This window comes from Solanum pennellii, chromosome 12, assembly GCF_001406875.1.
Source record: "Solanum pennellii chromosome 12, SPENNV200".
In the NCBI taxonomy this organism is placed as follows: domain Eukaryota; kingdom Viridiplantae; phylum Streptophyta; class Magnoliopsida; order Solanales; family Solanaceae; genus Solanum; species Solanum pennellii.
In genome coordinates, this window is record NC_028648.1 from 7,637,510 (window position 1) to 7,646,795 (window position 9,286).

General features: G+C 39.1%; 1 pseudogene; it reads left to right on the forward strand.

The window, feature by feature from the left end:
• Window positions 1-709: 709 nt before the first annotated feature.
• LOC107006001 lies at window positions 710-2,466 on the forward strand (annotated as a pseudogene).
• The last annotated feature ends 6,820 nt before the right edge of the window (window positions 2,467-9,286 follow it).

The window sequence follows — 9,286 nt, forward strand, 5'->3', positions numbered from 1 at the left end:
TAGTTTAGTCAAGCAAGCACCTCACTTAATTTACACCATTTTCCCAATCTTAGTTTCTTTACAAGACCGTAGCACTAAGACATGCTTGACCACTTTGACTTTTACATCGAATACCACCTCTTACTATCTCGAGTTCGAATTGTTTTTGAGTTCACTTAGTCGTATATGTGTTGGAAGGCACATGTATTACAACTTTAAACCTATTCTATTGTCACTAGTCGCATAGGAAACCGAGTTCATAGCTATATCAAAAGGCAATTTACAAGTGTCATACAAAAAGAACTAGTACACATAGAATATGGGGTGTTACTGTCTTACCAGTGGTACAACCACCAGCTCAAGAGGTAAAACTTAACGATTAATATTTACTTATTTGACTTCTATTTCATTGACTTTGATTTGGATAATCGCAGAATATTGATAAGTTATAGAAGGTTCTGAAAGAGGATAATTATTATAGAGCTCAACAAATGTATAAGTCTACTAGTGCCAGGTAACACGGTCATCATTCAATGGAAATTGATTATGTGGTCATTATAATAATAATGTCTATATTTATTTTCAGATATGCGTCTGCTGAGAGATACTCCGATGCCTTGAATGTTCTTCAGTCTGGTGCTTGTTTGCAATTAGACAAGGTCCAAGTTAATGTTATGTTCTAATTTTATTTTCTCTTGTATGGTAAATTCAAAGGCGAAGCTATAATTTAATGGAGACTGTGTATAGTGGTATTAAGGGGAGGAGATTTTTAATTGTCATAGATGATATTTGGAGTACTGAGGCATGGGAACAAACGCAAAGAATATTTCCAAATTATGACAATAGAAGCCGAATTCTATTAACCACTCCACTTAAATATGTTGCTAATTATATCAGTTGTCCTGATTTTCCGCCTCATAGTAAGTCTTTCCTAAGTTTAGAAGATAGTTGGAATCTATTCATTGAAAAATTATTCTTTCTTTAAGCTACAGTTACTTGCCCCAATATTTGACGTCTTGTTTTCTGTATGTTGGAGGCTTTCCGGAAGACATGGAGATTAACATTTCCAAGTTGATTAATTAGGTTATGGATTGCTGAGCAATTCTTAAGGGAATGAAGCAGTAAAAGGTTAGAAGTTGTCACAGAGGAGTATCTCGACAACATGTCACAGTTGATAGAAATCTAATTTTGGCTGGTAAACAAAGGGCTGATGGAAAGATGAGAACTTGCAAAATTCACGATCTTCTTCGCCAACAAGTCCTAAGAGAAGATCGTACTGAAAATGTAGTGCATTTCATGAATGAGAATGTTCCCATGTCCTTAGAAGTCATATATGATCAATGGAGAGTGATCGTTACATCTAAACGTCAACATCCGCAAGTTTATCCAACAAAGCATTGCAGTGGTATTACAAGTATAACCTGCACCTTTATTACAACAGAACATAAATATTTCCGAAGTCATAGCATTAGTATTACAAGTTCCACTATTTCACAGTTCAAGTTGCTTAAGGTGTTGGACGTACTATAAGTCTCGAAAGATTTCTGTTGTGTACTACCTCAACTTGTACATTTGAGATATGTTACTGCAGATATTGAGAATGCTCTTTCACTAGCCAAATTGAGAAATCTGTAGACCATAATTCTTGGAAGCCTTGAACCGGCGACTCTGAAGCACCCACTGTATATCTAAAGAATGACAGATATAAGACATTTGGATATTAGATATCCACTATATCTATGTAATCCTCTTCTGGTAGAAAATCATATATGACACTATATTTATATATATATATATATATGATCCTCTTGAATTACAACAACCTTTGTTTCTGAAAAACTTGCAAACACTTCTTCTCCATGACTCTTCTTTTGTTTTCGAAATCATAAGAAGAACTCCCAATCTAAAAAAAGCTCAATATTTTAGATACTTCTGGCCATCCTTAATGGCATGATATTCTTTATTTTCTCATTCTTCTAGAGGAGATGGAGACGCTACACATCGAGCTGGATTTCCTAAGGGACAGAGCTGAAACCATTGACCTGATGATTTTCTCTGGGAATAATTTCCCTCCTAATATCAAGATGTTGACATTAACATTTACTATATTACCATGGGATATTATGAATTTGTTGTAAAATTTAACGAACCTTGACATGCTCAAAACGAATACTGCATTCAACGGAACTGATTGGAAACCGAAGATGTTGTGTTTCGTAAATTAAAATATCTACAAATCAAATCTGAATGTCTAGTAAGGTGGGATACAGGTAGTGATAATTTTCCAATGCGTGAGAAACTATTACTCTATGGGTTGGATGTATTGGAAGAGATTCCTGAGAGTATTGGAGAAATACGACACTAATATTGATCAGAATACACCGCTACAGAATGGAAAATGGCTCTGGTGTAGAGAATAGTGCCAAAGAAGTTCAAGAAGAGCAAGAAAGCTTGGGAAATTACGAGCTTCAAGTTCAAATTACTTAGGTATGTTAAAGTTTTCATATTTGAGTATTATCCAAAATACATAAACTTCATATCCTGATTCATTAACGTTGAGTCATAATGGAACAAAGTGCTAATGTAGAATTCTTTCATTTGATTTAATGCAGAAACTTGCGCTTCCAGATAGAATTTTGAATCTTTGATCCTAAAAGGTGTTCTGGAGAGTTTATGCTTGATTTTTTCTTCTTATTCATAATAAGAGTTGTATTGAACATTTTGGATACTTGATTTGAACTATTTGGTTAGAGTGTTATGCGGAATCTGAGATAATACGAGAAAATATAAACGCGAAAAACAAGACAACAGAATTACGTGGTTCACCAATAAATTGGCTACGTCCACGGGGAATAGGGGGAGCAGTTTTATTATGGAGAGGCAAGAACAGAATACAGAATAGGGTTTGCCATAGCTTCTATATATAGTGCTAAGCTACGCCCTAACAGGCTTGGGCCCAAAATACAGAATTGACAGATAATTAAGGGCCCAATACAACAACATTGTATACCGTCGGGTCCGATTCAAGGCATTCAACAAATCTCCACCTTGACGTGAATTCTCCAAACAGATTCTTCAGACGCACTATGGTAGTGCCACGCCTCCCCTTCTTCCTCAGAATTGCCCCGCAGGGAAATTAACAGCTTCTGATGTTGAGCAAGTCCAAACAGTGTTGAAACTTGCTCTGTGGAACCGGCTTTGTGAACATATCAGCAGGATTATCAGCAGTTCCTACTTTCTTCACCTTGATTCTCTTCTCACTTCTCAGAAAATGATACCTCACGTCAATATGCTTGGTTGTCTCATGATAGACTTGATCCTTGGCTAGACAAATTGCGCTCAAACTGTCACAATACACCGTAGCCTGATCATGATGCAGACCAAGATCACTAACCAGCCCTTTCAGCCAAATCCCTTCTTTTGCAGCCTCTGTCAAGGCCATGTACTCCGCTTCCGTAGTAGACAAAGTCACTGTAGGTTGCAAAGTTGCCTTCCAACTGACGACAGATCCTCCAAGTGTAAACACATAGCCAGTCATCGATCTTCTTGTGTCAACATCTCCAGCATAGTCAGAATCAGAATAGCCAGTAACCAAGCACTGAGTATCACCTCCATAAATGAGACCAACGTCAGATGTACCTCTAAGGTACCGGAAAATTCTCTTCACAGCCTGCCAATGTTCTCTCCCTGGTTGTCCCATGAATCTGCTCACTACACTGACTGCATGTGCTAAATCTGGCCTTGTACAGACCATAGCATACATCAAACTTCCTACGGCACTGGCATAAGGGACTCGTGACATATACTCCTTCTCTTCTTCTGACTGTGGAGCGAACATGGCAGTGAGATGGATATTGGCAGCACTGGGGGTATCAATAGGCTTAGATGAAGACATGCCAAACCTCGCCAAGACCTTCTGAATGTAGCTTCTCTGTGACAAGAAAAGTTTCCTTCTCTCTCTGTCTCTAATGATCTCCATCCCTAGAATCTTCCGAGCGGCTCCCAGATCCTTCATCTCAAACTCAGCACTAAGTAAACCCTTCAGCTTCTGAATGTCATACTTCTTCTTTGCAGCTATCAGCATATCATCTACATAAAGCACCAGATAGATGAATGAATCATCCTTGAGCCTATTGTAGTAGACACAACAATCATATGAGCTCCGAGTATAGCCCAACTTCACCATATAGCTGTCAAACCTTTTGTACCACTGCCTTGGAGACTGCTTAAGTCCATATAAGGACTTCTTCAACTTGCAGACGTGATTTTCCTTCCCTGGAACTTGGAAACCATCCGGCTGAGTCATGTATATCTCTTCCTCCAACTCTCCATGTAGAAACGCTGTCTTCACATCAAGTTGTTCAAGCTCCAGATTCTGATGTGTAACTATCGCTAGTAACACTCGGATGGAAGTATGTCTGACCACTGGTGAGAAGATCTCATTGTAGTCCACTCCCTCTCTTTGGTTGAAACCTCTGGCAACAACCCTGGCTTTATACTTGACTCCTTCTGCTGGTGATATCCCTTCCTTCTTCTTGAAAACCCATTTGCAAGTAATAATCTTTCTCCCCGAAGGCTGTATGACCAGATCCCATGTCTGATTCTTGTGTAGGGACTCCATCTCATCTCCCATAGCGGCAAACCATTTTTCAGAATCAGAACTTAAAATGGCTTCTTTGTAAGTAGACGGCTCAGATGTATCTACCTCTTCAGCAACCTGCAGTGCATAACCCACCATGTCCTCAAAACCATACCTCGTAGGTGGACGAACTCCAACCCTCCTTGGCCGATCTTGAGCTATACTCCGATGGATATCTGATGGCATAGATTCTGGAATATCAGTTTCTGTCTGTGGCTCTTGATCCTCCTCTTCAGGTTCTTTCAAATCGCTCTCGTTCTGAATGACTTGAAACTCCACCTGTTTATCAAGACTCCCAGTTTCTGACGTAGTTGTAGGCTTCACAATGGTTCTAAGCAGAGAACTTTCATCAAAGACAACGTTCCTGCTCATAATAACCCTCTTTTCTGCTGGAGACCAGATTCTGAAACCTTTCACTCCATCTCCGTAGCCCACAAATACTCCCTTTTTAGCTCTTGGTTCTAACTTACCTTCACTGACGTGATAGTAAGCCGTACAACCAAAAGCTTTCAGATTTGAATAATCAGCAACTTTTCCTGACCACATCTCCATAGGTGTTTTGCACTGTATGCCTGTATGTGGTCCGCGGTTAATCAAGTAGCAAGCTGTACTAACCGCTTCTGCCCAGAATCTTCTATCTAGCCCAGCATTAGAGAGCATGCACCTTGCTCTCTCCAGAAGTGTTTGATTCATCCGCTCAGCTACACCGTTCTGCTGTGGTGTATTTCTGACTGTACGATGTCGAGCAATCCCTTCATCCTTACAGAATTGATCAAATTCAGACCAGCAGAATTCCAGCCCATTATCAGTTCGCAACCTCTTGATCTTCTTCCCTGTTTGATTTTCCATCAAAATTTTCCACTCCTTGAACTTCTGGAAAGCTTCACTTTTATGCTTCATCATGTACACCCAAGTCATCCTTGAGTAGTCATCAATAATGGACACAAAAAATCTGCAGCCTCCCAAAGACTCAACACGGCATGGACCCCAGCAATCAGAATGGATATAATCAAGAGTGCCTTTTGTTCTGTGAATGGCTTTTGGAAACTTGTTGCGATGTAGTTTTCCAAAGACACAATGTTCACAAAACTCTAGGCTTTTAACCTTATGACCAGCAAGAAGATCCTCCTTTGACAGAATTTGCATCCCTCTTTCACCCATATGACCAAGTCTCATGTGCCATAACTTAGTCATATCCTCCTGGTGAACTTCTGACGATGCAACATGGGCTGAACCTGTAACCGTGGAACCTTGTAGAAAATACAAAGTACCACGCATGACACCTTTCAGAATCAGATTTGAACCCTTCCAGACCCGCAAGACTCCATCTTTTCCCGACCAGCTGAATCCCTTGCTGTCCAAAGAACTGAGAGATATCAGATTTTTCGTCATCAATGGAACGTGCCTGACCTCGTTCAATGTGCAGAAGCTACCGTCATGTGTCCTTATCTTGATCGAGCCTGTCCCAACCACCTTGCAGACAGAACTGTTGGCCATCGAGATGCTGCCTCCGTCTATCTGCTCATAAGTCGTGAACCACTCTCTCCTAGGACAGATGTGATAGGATGCCCCAGAATCGAGAACCCACACATCTGAATGATGAGTGTGCTCATCCGCAACTAGGGCAATGTCTTCTTCAGAATTGGTGTCTTCTTCAGCAACAGCAGCAGAAACTGATTGTTTTTCCGATTGCTTCTTCTTCTTCGGACAATCAAATTTCCAATGTCCCTTCTCCTTGCAGTAATTACAAACATCATCTGGCTTTGCACCCTTCGACATCGGCTTATTTTTCTTTCCGCCGTTTTTCCTTCCCTTTCCGCTACTGGTGAACAGACCGGAAGGCTGTATGTCCGTACTTGTGCCGTTAGCCTTATGCCGTAATTCCCTGCTATGAAGGGCCGATCTGACTTCTTCCAGCGACACAGTATCTTTCCCAACAATGAACGATTGAACAAAATTCTCAAACGACATTGGGAGAGATACTAACAGAATCAGGGCAGCATCTTCATCCTCGATCTTCACATCGATATTACGCAATTCTAATAACAAAGTATTCAATTGCTCTAAATGTTCCCTGAGTTGTGTACCTTCAGCCATTCGTAAACCGAATAGACGTTGTTTCAGAAGTAGCTTGTTGGTTAGAGATTTTGTCATGTACAAACTCTCCAGCTTCAACCACAGACCAGCAGCAGTCTCTTCATCCGAGACCTCCGTGATGACGTCATCCGCGAGACACAGCATGATCGTCGAGTGCGCCTTTTCCTCCAGAATCGCCATTTCAAGAGTAACGACGGCGTTCTTGTCTTTCGACAACGGCGCCCAGAAGCCTTGCTGTTTCAACAAAGCCCGCATCTTGATCTGCCATAAACTGAAACTGTTCCTCTCTGTGAATTTGTCGATTTTCACGTTCAAAGCAGACATCTCGAATTCTCCAAAAACACCGATTAACCGAGAGGCTCTGATACCAATTTGTTATGTGGAATCTGAGATAATACGAGAAAATATAAACGCGAAAAACAAGACAACAGATTTACGTGGTTCACCAATAAATTGGCTATGTCCACGGGGAAGAGGGGGAGCAGTTTTATTATGGAGAGGCAAGAACAGAATACAAAATAGGGTTTGCCATAGCGTCTATATATAGTGCTAAGCTACGCCCTAACAGGCTTGGTCCCAAAGTACGACCCCCGTTCTTTCTGCTGTAACGGTTCCAATTCAAGGCATTCAACATAGAGGTTATGGCTGACTCAATTGTATAGGTATGTAAAATACAAGATTTTCAATCCTAGCAAGAATTGATTGAGGGAGGGCCATCACTATTTTTATGTATGGATATATAACTAAAACCAATTTTCCAGTTCTAGCAGCTAGAACTAGAATATTGATATCTTACATGAAGGTATTTAAATTTTTCAAAGTGAGTCATTGTGGACTCGTTCACGGCTAAAATAAATGACAGTTTAAGTGAGCCGTCAATATAATGTAAGTTGTTTGTCATAGAAAGTCTAGTGATTTGGAGCCAAAAGAGTCATTTTGAAGCGAAAATGCTAAAAGGGACAACAAATTTGGCAATTAACCAACATAGCCAACCACTGGTTGGAAAATAGTGGTGGCCTCCTTCTAGATCCGTCTTTAAATGGTTGGAAACTTTATTGGGAGTTAAAACTGTATGTCAAGTCAAAATAGGATAAACAAATAGATCTAAGTGGTCTATTACTCCATTTTGGTATCGGAAAAGAAAAGGTGTAACGTGACCTATAAATTACTCTCATTAGTATGTACAATATAATATACAACAAAGATATTGCACATTCAATTCTTAATGTCCAATGGCCGGATTTTCGTGGAAGCAGTGACGGACCCAAAATTTCGTTCAAGTGGGTTCAAGTTACAAATAATCATAGCGGTGGTCCATAATAATGATTAGCATTTTTTTCATTATATCCTTAATAAGTTATTTTATGGTGATATTCCTAACAAAAAAATATACTCTATTAATTTTTATCTACTTACAAGAAATTTTCCACATATTTTCAATTTGACAAGCTACTTATTACTCTTCTAACAGTTCTAAAAATCATAAAAAGATAAAAATGCACTAACCTAACTTTCGTGTATACCGAGTAAAAAGGAAAATAAAGACATGGTTTTGCATATTACAAAAAATCAAACTAAGTATTACACCCTCGTTTCATAAAAGTTGAACATCTTACCAAAATTAGTTGTCCGTCTTACTAAATCAAGAAAGCATCAATCAAAATTTTCAAATATATTACACTTGTAATTAATTTTTTTTTTAAAGTATTCACATTTATTAATAAACTTCGCAAGAAGTTTTCAAGAGGTGGATTGGAAAAATATTTTCTTATTTATGAATTTTTTAATGTGCGTGTTAAAAGTAATATAATAAAATAAGATGGATCGGAGAGATTATATAAAAACTATAAACATGTTATCTAAATTATTACAATTTTAAATAATTCTCAAATACAAACATTAAAAGAAAACTTAAATAATAAATTTAGAATATTACAATTGTTATTTCACTGAACTAGGGGTGGCAGGGGGACCGGGATGTCCCGTCCCGCCCCGTTTCGAACCCGTACCGTCCCCTAGGGTTTAGGGGGTTTAAGGGGTGGGGGATGAGGGGACCGGTCAGGGGACGGTTCACCCCTGCGTCCCAGTCGACCCGGCGCGGTCCCGGCCCGATTGAACCGGCTGGTTCGCGGGATCCTCTTTTTTTTTTTNAGTGCCCCCCCCCCTCCCAAACGGATTTTTGCCCCTTTTTGTGTTCCCAAACACCCCCTACCACCCCTCTACTTTTAAAACTTTATTTTAAACCCTCAAGTTATAATAATTACACTTTAACCAATTTTTAATATTATAAATACACCTATCCCCTACTATTTCTTACAAAATCATCTATTCTCATTTCTCTCATCTATTTTCTATATCCTCTCTACTCTCAAGTGTCAATCTCAATTTATATTCCATTTTAATTCTCATATTATTAGAATCCATATATTTCAATTTTCAATTCGAAATTTTCATATTATATCAATAAATATAATTATATTATCTCATATTTGTTATCAAGTATTGATTGGAGTTTCAAATTACAAGTTACAACAAACCACAAGCTTCAACAATCGGTTTAACGTCTGCTAT